Consider the following 13223-nt stretch of genomic DNA (forward strand, 5'->3'; position numbering starts at 1 on the left):
GCACTTGATTATTTTATTGAAAGCAATTAAAGCTATTAATACAGTCTGAAAAATGAGGCATCATTGTTTGCACATTAACAAAATGCTAGTAGATATTTTTTCCCTCAGATTCTATCACATTATGCTTCTTCCGGATGTTGAGATTATACATCATTAGGATCCATTCAGATGAAAAGTACTAGGTAAATTTAAATTTATTAGCATAGTAATTGTGAATTTTTCGCAAACATGTCATGATTCACTCTAATTTATTTGTTATTTGAAATGATTTCCCAGCTAATTTCTATAATTCCTGATCTGTAGCTCACTTTTTTTTGTGAGGATTTGATAATTACTCATACTTTTGACTGTTTTGATTGCACGTGTACAGTGTGTCTAAGCTGTGAAAAGATCACACTAGACAGTGTCACATGAAGTATGGAATGTCCACTTCACAAAATCCCCCAACACATGCAATATAGGCACTTTAGCATGGTGCCAGGCATAGGCCAATAAATATGCTTGATACTGCAAGGTTATCAATAGGGATCTACTTAAGGTGTGTAAAGGAAACATTGCAGGTTGCTCTCACACCTGGCACCATTTTTTCAGTCTTTTCTTGGCAAGCATCCCCCCGGTGGCCCCGCCCTTCACCACTGATTGGCCAAGAGGACTGCCTTTTTTGAGGCCCTGCCTCTCACCGCTGATTGGTGAAGAGGGGTTAGGCCACATAACAGGCAGCCCTCTCAGCCAATCAGCAACAGAGAGAGCAGCAGCCATCTTGGTTACCCACCTCTGTGCAGGCTGCTTCCATTCCTCTCCATCCAAGCCACAGCCACATTTTGTGTAGGTCCCTAATTATTGATGCGCACCCAATGCCACACTAAGGTATCTCCATTGCATTCATTTGAACATGCATGAAGCATGTATTCCCTAGCACAATCCTGTTAAGAAACAGATATGCCTGTAGTCATATGCAAATGTATGTTCCCTGACTAGCGGAGTACAACCATAGAATCAGGTTTCTAGTGCACTTTTATAATGTTTAAATGTGCTTTCTATACATATTTTTAATATTGTAAAGAATTCTGTGTTTTAAAGAATATTTCTACTTGTTTGCTAGGATGGCTATTAATAGAAAGAAAATAAAGGGAGATGAGTAAAGTCAAAGAGAATTCACTTAAAAACCCAAATGTATATTTTCACATATATCCTACAGTGTTTATCTCTGGCAATAACTGTGTATTTATTGTCTCAAAACAACACACAGAAATGAATGCACACCATATTTAAACTCAGTGTAAAATGTTCATTAATTTACAGGCATAAAATGAAGTGGCTGACCACAGTTTAATTAACTTCTTTTAAATAGCAGGCACTTGCAGTTGCCCTTTTAAAGAGAATAAATTGATAGGCTCTAGAACATCCATAACAAATGAAATTGCATTTACACTTGTGAAAACTTACACAAAAAAGCCAGGCTTAGAAAAGCTCAAGGTTTGGTTTGGTAAGAGGGATGATTCATTAAGCCTGTATTTTCATTTCCCCCAACTGATTTACCTACTACTATTGAGAGGTTTTGTCAAATGGTGTCATGAAGATATTGTTAATGAAACAATACCTACTTAGAAACAAATGTGTTTGTTTAATTTTTTATTTAAGTACTGTCTCTGTGTCCTGCAGCTTTAAGCCTGAACCTAGACTCTTGGCAAATCACTAGTTCACATGGCATTGTGCCACATCAACTCAAGTTACATGTAGAGGGAGATGAATCACAGCATGGACACAGTAAAACGCATCCAGATGCAGAATTAGCCAAAAAATATGGCTATTTGTTTAATGAATTATTGGCACTGTGCATCATAGGTCAACTTGTTGGTTTTCATAGACATTGCTCTTGTGCTCGTTAGTATGCATTTGGAGATATATACATTGTGAGATCTCAATACATTGAGTCAGCATCTGTCTTTTGTAAGGACTATTTTTCTGAAGTTTTCTAGAAGAGAAATATGTAGTTAGATATGTTCTATCAATAACTGTTCAACCCATCACTTTAATCAAAATGTCTGTACTGCTCCTGTGCTGCATTCTCCTGTTTTCCGAATAAGATAGCAGGTAAAACTGCAGACAATCTCTTACCAGGACTGGTGTTCCTCATGTGTAGGACAAAATTCTGTAAAAATTAAACAGTGAAAATAACTTAAATTTTTTTTTAATGTTCACATTGCCTTTCTTCTTGCAAAGATGGCAGACTGTACTAGACAAGAAATCGCTCTTTTTCTCTACAGACCAAGCACAGGATAGGCAGCAGCACCATATGCCTCCCATACATTTCATCCAAAATATATCTTTTTAATTAAAAAGTTAATAATTCTTCCTGCACAGTTGCTTCTTGGATGCTGTTCCAGTTTTTGGTTTCAAGTGGGAAGCATTAAAGGTAGAGAGCTTCACTCTTTAGGGCATTTCTGCTTTCCCTTGATACTCTAGTTTGCCTTTAAGTTATCTAGTTCTCTTGCTTGTTCTCCTGTTTTATATTTTCTTTTCTTATAGTAAAGAGCCTCTGTTTGGAAGGGCAGCATATAAATAGAATAAATAAATATATAATTGTCAAAACCAAACAAAGTAAAAAATTGCTGATGCTAGTTTTCATTTTGCGTTTTGGTGTACTTTTCAACTCTAGACTCAAATCAAAACTCAAGGCATGAAGCAAAGCCAGAAACAGTGATTTATGTCAAGAGAACCTTCTAAATTTTCCACAGCGCTAGCTACATCTCTGAAATCAAACAAATGATATTCAGGGTAAAGGCGAGGGAGAGGTAGAGTTCAGTTGTAGTTTACCCCATAAAAGCTTTTTCTCGTTCTCTTTTTTTAACTGGTTATCACTTTTTTAAAAGACATAATTGGCTAGATATAAAAAATTCTGAGCATCCATCAGGGAACTAAAAACAACACTTAGGCATGTATTTTAGACTTTCACATCTGTTTCCCTGCCCCCACACAAAGAGTTAGGTGCAAAGAGAAACTAAAAGCCTAAGGAAATCCATGAGCGTTAGCTCACGTGACTAATCCAGTACCTCACCAAAATAGGTGAGAGTGGGAAGACCTAAGAATCAAAGTATACAAAAAAGAACTTAAAAAAAATGCGTAGGCAACTTTCATTCAAGTTGGACAATTCTAGATGACAAATCTGTGGCTATGATATATTAGGTTACTAAAAATAAATATGAAATGATTGATTCACCCAGAGTATATATACTTTCTGAAATATTCTAAGTAGGGGAAACTATCACATACAAAATTTGGAAGGCACAACTGCCTGAGGGTAATCTGAGATATTATGATCAGTTGTTAATTGCAGAAGAAGCAACACAGTACTTTCCTTTATGTGTAATATTCATCCTATCTTATATTAATGTTAAAACGTGTTCTGTATATGCACAGGGGAAACAGATAATGACTTCCAGCATTATCAGAAAGTGATGTAACTGACAACTGATTTCATTGATGGGAAATGGGATCTTTTGCAGTTTACATCTGTATAGATTCAGGTGACTGATGAATAAACATTTTTTTTTCCTGTTGCATGGAGATTTTCCTTTGTCGGGAGGCTAAGAGGAAATGTTTTGAGGGAGACATTTTATAACACATTAATCTGCTCTTACAGGCTGCCATTTTTTGTTCTTGGATATTTCTAACTGTAAGTGTGCATGGTATCAGCCTGGGTAGTTTGTATTATGGAGGGTTTAGGTAAAGTTCAAATGAGTACCACCTTAGTCACACGATAATATGGAATAGTCCAACAAAGGGTTTAGCATTTGTGCAAGGCTCTCTAGATACAAAATTACAGGGTTCAGAATGTTTAGCCACTTGAGTGAGCTGATTGGCTGAACATTGCTAAGTGCTCTGTAATAAGTGCTCTCTTTGTTTCTTAAAATGTGAAAGGCCTGTGGTTGATGGGCCTTGTAGGTGGGAGCAGGCAATTAAGGTCTTTTTCACAAGATGCAAACCCCTGAATATTGAATATATACTCTTCAGTAGGGTACTTTATGTATTGAATGTTATTTCAGTTGTTTGAACTTGCACGTTAGTGTTAAATTGTTTTCTTCAGCTATTTGTTAACAAAATTTGCATGCAGACCTCCCACACACTGCTTAATACAATGTACCTCACATTGCACAGTACTTCTCCATTCCATTATGGGGAAGTCTCATTATTGCTCATTTTTTAGGTTCCAAGGGATTTCTGTGCTCATGAAAGTTAAACTAATTGCATTAAATAGAAGTGCTCACAATGTGGACAGAAGGGACAGACTCCACTTTCCCCTTGGGAACCCAAAAAGCAGTTGCCCACCTGCATTTCTGCCATTTTTGGCACTTACAGCTTGTATTCCTGTGGACATATAAGCATCCACACAGCTACTGAACACTCACTGACTGAACCTGAACATTGCTCCATGGCCATATATCTAAGTCCCAAAGCTTGGGGAAGAATATCCATTCATTTTTTAGTGCAAATGCTTAGCAGTTAGGGTATTTACCCAGGAAGCAGGTCACCCAGGTTTACTCAAAAGAGGTTTGAACTTGCATCTCTCTAAGTTCCCACCACAGTGATTGAATTGGGAGCCCACAGATTAGAGACAAATATCAGTCTCTTCTCTAGCTCTTGTTTGGAGCTGGCTAGACAGTCAAGTGAAAGAGGCATATGGAGTCAAGAGGCAGAGAACGGCTGATTGTACATAGCCCACTGAGATGCAGCAGGTTCTGGGTTCTAGCCTGGGACCTTGCTCCTAATGAGGCAGAAACCTCTCCACTGCTTTCCTTCTATTTTGTCAGATGAATGTTAAATGCAATTTTGAGAGAAGTACTGGATGGGGTATCTGCATAACTCTTGTTGGAACAGTGCAGGTTCAAACATCCTCTGTGCCATATGCACTAACTCCATGGGTGCTCTGGGGCTCAAGCACCTGCTGAAAAAAAACAGCGGGCGCTCAGCATCCATGGGGCTACTTGCAGATGTTAAACAACGAAAGAAACACACTTTACCAGAAGAAGCGGTGTGTGACTTCTGTACGTGTGTCTATATAGGCTGGGTGCTTCAGTGAGGTTTTTTGGCATTTTTATCTAAAGCTGATTAGATAAGAGTGCCCAAAAAGCCTCACTAAAGCTCCCATTCTTTATAGGTACTGAAGAGCCAAGTAGAAGTAACACATTGCCTTTTCTGGGCATGCACGTGGCTTGGCATAGGAACACACTGAGTTAAAAGTAAAGTGTTGGGGGAGTAGGTTTGGCGGGTGAGGTTTATGCCTGCAAGCACCCACCAGCAAAAAAAAGTTGGTGCCTATGCTCTGTGCAAAAAGGGCTAGCACTACAGTCACTTAGAAGGCAAATGTCCTAACCACTCAATTATTACAGCATAAATAAGAGGTGCTCAACCTGTGGCTGGCAGGGCAGATCAAGCTTGTGGCACCATGTCTTCTGCCCTGCAGGGCTCCCTATAAGCCAAATTGTCACTGCTCCCTTGCTGCCAAATTTCCAGATGTGTTGGGAGCCCCAAGACATGCACACCTGATCCAGTGCCCAATCCCAGTATGCAGGGCAGGGAAATTCCCAGGCCCCAGGGCCCAATCCTTGTGTGGGAGACCAGGGAAAAAGTGGGTGCTGGGCCACTGGGACCCAGTCCTGGAACACAGGGGGCAGAAGCGAGCAGTGATAGACCCATGTGACCCAATCCCAGTGCACATGGGTGGGCTGGAGGGAGCAATGCCGGGCCCCAGGACCTGATCTGGCCTGCATAAGGGCCCCATGCAACTCATCTGGCCTGTGCAGCCAAAAGGTTGAGCACCACTGGCTTAGAATATTAGGGATAAAATTCTCCCCATCACAAGTCATGTTTTTTTCCTAGATAGAATTTTGTAGCTTACTTCACCCACTTCATGAAGCTGCATATCTGGATGCCCACCCTACTGAGAATGCTCAGTAGCCATGTTGGTATTTGTGCATCCACAATGCACAGGAAATAGTATCCGAAATTATGTATAAATGCCCAAAATGGCAGTTATACACTTGGGAGACTGCCACATGGACATGTGAAGTAAACTAGGATTCTGTCTCTGGTCTGCAATGAGTATATAATAGAGACTTGTCACTCATTCACCTGCAACAGTTGCAAAGCACTGACATGCAATGACCTAATTAAAGTTAGTACATGCTAGGAAATAAGCTCACCTGAAAGGGAACAGCTTTGTAACACCATGAGGGCACTTAATGTGCTAAACAGTTTGAATGTGCTTGCAATTTAAGTACACTTAGTAAGTAGGGCTGTGCAAAGTTTTGGTCCCTGAGCTGATTCAGCAGAGATTCAGCCCAATTCGGTGGCTGAATTTCTGAATCCGAATCAAATAAGAGGACCCTTTAATCTCTCTGAATCGAACTGGAACCCTCCGAATGAATTTGAAGAACTTCGGAAAGATTCGGAGATTCAGACATAGATGCAGCATTAAAGGGTTTTTTTCTACATACCTCTAGGTAGCAGTCAGCTCATGAACACTGAGATGCTGGGGTGCATGGAGTGTCCCACAGGAGCACGAGGGGCTCCCCAGTGCACTCAGCAGCAGACCCAGAAGTGGACCGGAAGCACTTCAAGTCCACTTCTGGGTCTGCCAGGGAGCACACCAGGGCGCCTCCCCACGCCCCTCCCCCGCAGTCCCCCAGCTTGGTGACTGCTGCCTCCTGGGTCTGGAGGGGGCACCCAGGGTCCCAATTGCCAATTGCCAATTGCTGAGTGGGAGCGGGGGTGCCCAATACACTCCCTGGCAGACCCAGAAGTGGACCAGAAGTACTTCCAGTCCATTTCTGGGTTCATTACTGAGCATGTGGAGCCTCCCCCTCCCCCTCGCCACACTCCTGAGGAATGCTCCATCTGCCCCAGCACTGCAGTGTTCACAAGCCAGGCTGGTACCTCAAAGTATGTAGAAAAAACATTTAAAGCTGTGTCTATGTCCGAATTGCTGATTCTCTGAATCAACATCTAATCTTCAGATTTGGATTTGGATTTGGCCAAATCAAATCAGGGACAGTGATCCAAATCAATTAATCAAATTACTGTCCCTGATCTGGACCAAATCCGAATCCAAATTGAATAGGGCCCACTTCCCACACCCCTATTAGTAAGTGTTAAGCTGAGCTCACCACCCTAGGAGTATCCTAAGAATAGTGCAGAAACCACTGCTGTTGAATAACTCAAGCCTGAAAGACAAGCCCTAAGAGTGTTGTTACTTGTTATAATGAGGACATACTGAAGCTAGGCATTAAAATTATAATGTTGTCTGAGTGATTGCACACTAAGGGTTAATATCCTCTCTGACCTGGACTACTTGGAATTACTGCTAGGGGGCTAGCAAGCAAAGCATAGCTAGAAGCTGCCAAAATCCCCCTGCTTGCCAGCTCTTCAGCAGCTCTCCCCATACTGGGTCACTCAGTTCACTCAACTCCCCCTAGGCCTCACCCCCAGCTCTCAGTTTCTCACTCACCTGCAGCTGCTGGCACTGTTCTGTGGGTTAGTGAGCCCCTGTCCCAATCCAGGCACTGAGTGAGAGCTGGGCTTATCTTCAAATGGAAGTAGTGGTGACACTGGCTGATGAAGTCTCACTCTCTGTCTACACCCAGCTGGTGGGGAATACCCAGAGGAAGCAACCAGAGAGAGGGAACCCACCTGTCACCACTGCTTTCCTGGGCTGAACACAGGCCCCAGGTGTTCCTAGCAGCCTGGGAGCAATGTGGTAGGGGGAACCCTCCCATGTGCTGCTGCTGCTGCTCTCCAGGCTGAGCCCAGCTCCTGTGCAGGAAAAGAGTTTCTCTTGCCCCTGGGACAGTGCTGTGAGCCAGGGAAGACCCTGTTGGAAAAAGGGAATGAGCACCAGGGGTTTCATAGTTTCTAGGGTTCGAAGGGAGCTGAGTAGATCATTGAGTCTGATCCCTTGCCATGGCAGGAAAGAGTACTGGGGTCAAACTACCCCAGCAAGGTGTTCGTCTAGCCTCCTCTTAAAGACCCCCAGTGTAGGAGCCAGAACCACTTCTCTTGGAAGTTGGTTCCAGACACTAGCCGCCCTGACAGTGAAGTAGCACCTCCTGATATCCAGCCCAAATCTACCCTCTGCCAGCTTGTGACCGTTATTCCTAGTCATTCCTGGTAGTGCTTGGGGAAACAGAGACTCCCCCTCCCCCCCGCCACATTCCTGAGGAATACTCCATCTGCCCCAGCACTGCAGTGTTCACAAGCCATGCTGGTACCTCAAGGTATGTAGAAAAAACATTTAAAGCCTGACCAGTTTGTGACAGGCCACTAGATCTCCACTCAGCCTTCTCTTGTGGAGGCTGAACAGGTCCAGGTCCCGTAGCCTCTCCTCGCAGGGCCTGCCCTGCTGCCCCCTGATCATACAAGTGGCCCTCCTCTGGCCCCACTTCATGTTGTCCACATCCCTCTTGAAGTGCGGCGCCCAGAACTGGACGCAGTACTCCAGCTGCACCCTGACCAGTGCCGCATAGAGGGAGAGGATCACCTCCCTGGACCTGCTCGAAATGCATCTGTGGATGCATGACAAGGGACGGTTGGCCTTCCTGACTGCATCCCCACACTGCCAGCCCATGTTCATCTTGGCATCAATGATGACTCCAAGATCCTTTTCTGCCTCTACACCAATGAGAAGGAAGTTCCCCAGGCTGTAGGTATGGTGCTGGTTCTTCCTTCCCAGGTGCATCACCTTGCACTTATCAGTGTTGAATTACACCCTACTCTCATCCGCCCACCCCTGTAAGCTGTCTAGGTCTGATTGCAGCCTGTTCCTCCCTTCCAGTGTGCCCACATCCCCCCAAATCTTAGTGTCATCAGCAAATTTGAACAGGGTGCTATTTACCCCCTCGTCCAAGTCACTGATGAAGATGTTGAACAGTGCAGGCCTGAGGATCAAGCCCTGGGGAATCCCACTGCCCACATCCCTCCAGGTTGAAAATGACCCATCTACCACCACTCTCTGGGTGTGGCCCTCCAGCCAGTTGGTGACCCAATTGACTGTGTGGGTGTCAACACCACAGTACCCCAGTTTCTTAATGATAACAGGGTGAGAGACAGTGTCAAAGGCCTTCCAAAAGTGCAGGAAGACTATGCCCAGCGCTACCCCTGCATCTAAGGATTTGTTGACCTGGTCGTAGAATGCCAGCAGGTTGGTCTGACAGGACCTGCCGCTAATGAACCCGTGTTGACTGCCCCTAAGCTTAATATCCCCTGCTGGCCCCTTGTGGACATGTGCCAGAATAATTTTCTCAAAAAGCTTGCCCAGTATTGAGGTAAATCTAACTGGCCTATCGTTTCCTGGGTCCTCCTTCCTCCCCTTTTTGAAGATGGGAACCACACTGGCCCTCTTCCAGTCCTCTGACACCCCACCAGAGCACCATGAGTGCTTGTAAAGCTGTGCCAGATGTCCCGCAATGACCTCAGCCAATTCCCTCAGTACTGTACGGTGGAGATCGTCCAGACCAGCTGATTTGAATACATCCAGTCCCTCCAGAACTTCCCTAACTAGTTCCTCACTAACCCTTGGCCTAGATGCACCTCCCCTAGGGTGTAAGGGGGGCCGAGAGGGGGGGTGACTGTTCTGGTCCCTGCTGAGGAAAATGGAGGCAAAGAAACCGTTAACTATGTTGGCTTTGTCATCTGGTGTAATGACAAAATTTCCTAGCATGTCCTGCTGGGGCCCCACATTACCCAAAACCTTCTTTTTGCCCCCTATGTATTTAAAAAAGGACTTCTTGTTGTCCTTGATCTGGGAAGCTAGTTCCAGTTCCATCTTCACCTTGGCCTTCCTGACTGCCTCCCTGCATCCCCAAGCAACTGCAGTATAATCCTTCCTGGTGATGGCCCCTCCCTTCCATTGGGTGTGTGCCTCCCTTTTAGCTAGGAGACATTCCCAGATGCTTTTGGTGAGCCATGGGGGCTTTTGTGCCCTCCTGCCCACTTGATGTGATTGAATCCAGAACACAGGAAGGGACATGCCTCTGAGTGCAGAGGGGAAGGGTGGGGATTCCCCTGGCTGCTGGCTCTCCCAGGCTGTCACTCTGGTGCAGTAATGCTCCAGAGGATAAATCATCCATGTGGGATGGGATGGGTTCCCAGTACATCCTGGGACTCTGGAGGGCAGGTCACTACTCACTGACCCCCTTGAAGCAGCTTAACATTAATGCAATACAAGTAAGCTGGAGATCATCCTCATTCGAAGAGGATTCTCTCTGAGATGCTCAGACCCCACTTACCTCATCTTTTCCTGTCTTAACTCTTGTGTGAAGAACCTTAATATATGAGAAAGGTAACATGTAACAACACCCTAAATCAGGTGTTTAACAGTGTTGAAAATAGTTTTTTTCCTATCCACAGATACCAGGCAAATATTAGGAAAGAAACATTTTTTAAAATACAAAGTTGGCACTATAGTTGATATTATTGGAAAACATAGTTCTGGCAGTTCCAACCCTGGTAGTAGTAGAAATGGGGTTCAATGAGGAGATGATCATTCTTTTCTATATTATTTCTTGAAGTGCCTTGTAGAGGTACATTAAGCAATATTACCAACATCTGTTACATGTAAATATCTTCTTTTTTCTCCCTGAGGGAAAAGTTCATGAAATTTGAAATATGTGCATCTATATTTATTTTATGTTTTCTGTGCTATATATTTTTATTACTGAAAGCAAGCACAAAAAGTGCACCTTGTACTTGGGAACACAGTTGGTGAGGTTTGTGGTGGTAAACAATGGCAAATAATACTACTTTACTTTCTTAAAATGCTTTTCATACTATATGTCATGAGAATTTAGATAAATAGAGATGGCTTTAGCTAAACAGATTCATTCTTGCACTCTGCAAGCCTGAGAGCATTCCCTCCAAAGCCAGAGGAAGGTAAAAAATTTCAAGGAGGCAATTGTTCTAGAGGAGGCTAAGAATGGTTGATTGATAGTGTTATCAATTAGAAAGTATATTTAAATTGTTTTAAAATATTTAAAAATCAATATAGATAATCTTGGAGTGAAGGTACTATTCAGCCTCAGTAAGGGTATCATAAGCAGGGGCAGCATGAACAGTTTAGGTCAACTTTCTAAGTTTTGAAGATATCCACTGAGAGACGGCTTGATCATACAGTTTTTGTGTTTGAAAGCAGTACCCTACTGGGATAGTATAAATGCAAAATTTGGTCCCTATTTGTGCATTTGTACAGGCAGTTGTTAAAATCTTGCCTTTCTTCACCTTTTGAATGAATTGTGTAAAGAAAGATCATCCAGATAATGGTATGTCTAGTCTATTGGGTCAGGCACTGGTTCTGTGTACATTCTGCTGAATGTTAACATTGGAAAGACTAGACAAATAATTGTCACAATCCTTTGTTCCTCTTTCCAGACCCTCCTGAGGTGGGGAAGCATGATTATCCCAATGAGGAAACAAAGACAGAAAGTTTAAATAATTTTAGTAAGACTACTGAGAGTCAACATACTATGCTACTAGGCCATGATGCTCAGTATTTAGAGTTCACAAGGCACATCCAAATGAGCACAGTTGTGTGATATGTAATGCTGCAAAGCACATTTGCAGTGTCACGTACCACACAATCCAGTGTTCTCCATGCTGCAAGAGCACACTGCCCAAGTGTGTGCCACTCTGTTTTGTTTGTTTTTCCCCTCATGGTTTTTTGGACCCCTGGATATCCAGGGGTAAAAAAAAAAAAATGAAGGAAAAAAAACCCTGAAGCAGCAAATGCTGGGGAAGCATGCTAAAAAGCAGAACTGGGCCACTTTGAGCCACACTACAGTTGCTGGCCAGGCTTCATCCAGCAGGGTTGCTGTGACTGCAGCCCCAAGAGGCCACCAGGACCCCAGATAGGATAGTGCAAATCATAGAGCTGGCCCCAGCTTCCCCTGCTGTCCCCCGGCACAAGTTGCCGCACACCAAAGCGCACGTGGCACAGGTGTTTCCCAAGGACAAGTAGTTGCAGTGCAAGGTACACTGCTGCTACTTGTCCCCAGGGAACCAAATGTACAAACACATCTGGACATGCCTGCAATGTCTAATCAGCTAAGCTGAAGTTACAGGTCAAGCATTGGAAGACAGCTTAAAAGGGCCTAAGCGTCAAGTGTGGCAGCCAAGAAGCCAAGTGTACCATTGTTATTTCTTCAAAAACACCAAGTGGGCTGTGCTCTGAGTTTCCACTGACTACATTGGACAGGTGCTCACTTCCTAGGGACTGAATTATGAAACCACAAGAGCAACCTTATTAATGATCAGTTTCCATTCTTTAAAGATGTCTTAACAAGGAAAAGTGCCAAGAACAAACCTTTATATTTCCTTTATTGAAAAATGTTTCTATTATTTCTAGGTTCTACAAATTATGAGGATATGCAGGAATTCTGGGCACCGGAGGCTGGGGCAATTGATTTAAATGAATGGGGACTCTCCTTTCTTACAGCACATGTGTTGCTGCTGCTTACTTCTTTGCCTTTTAAATCAATAACGCCTTTAGTTTGGTGCAAAATCCAGCAAGAGATTTATTCCCTGGAACTCCCTGTTTTCACTTTCTCTCCCTCTGTAATGTCTTGGTTAGTTTCATAGTTTCATAGTTTGTAGGGTCAGAAGGGAGCTGAGCAGATCATTGAGTCTGACCCCCCGCCATGGCAGGAAAGAGTACTGGGGTCATGCAACCACAGCAAGATGTACATCTAGCTTCCTCTTAAAGACCCCCAGGGTAGGAGGCAGCACCACTTCTCTCAGAAGTTGGTTCCAGATCCTAGCCGCCCTGACCGTGAAGTAGCACCTCCTGATATCTAGCTTAAATCTACCCTCTGCCAGCTTGTGACCGTTATTCCTAGTCACTCCTGGTAGTGCTTAGGGGAACAGGCACTCCCCCACTGCCTGCTGGTCCCCCCTGACTAGTTTGTAACAGCCACTAGATCCACCCTCAGCCTTCTCTTGTGGAGACTGAACAGGTCCAGGTCCCGTAACCTCTCCTCGTAGGGCCTGCCCTGCTGCCCCCTGGTCATGCGAGTGGCCCTCCTCTGGACCCTCTTTATGTTGTCCACATCCCTCTTGAAGTGCAGTACCCAGAACTGGACGCAGTACTCCAGCTGCATCCTGACCAGTGCCACATAGAGGGGGAGGATCACCTCCTTGGACCTGCTCGAGATGCATCTGTGGATGCATGACAAGGT

Source organism: Crocodylus porosus, unplaced genomic scaffold (genome assembly GCF_001723895.1).
Source record: "Crocodylus porosus isolate Cpor-Errol unplaced genomic scaffold, CroPor_comp1, whole genome shotgun sequence".
Lineage (NCBI taxonomy): Eukaryota > Metazoa > Chordata > Crocodylia > Crocodylidae > Crocodylus > Crocodylus porosus.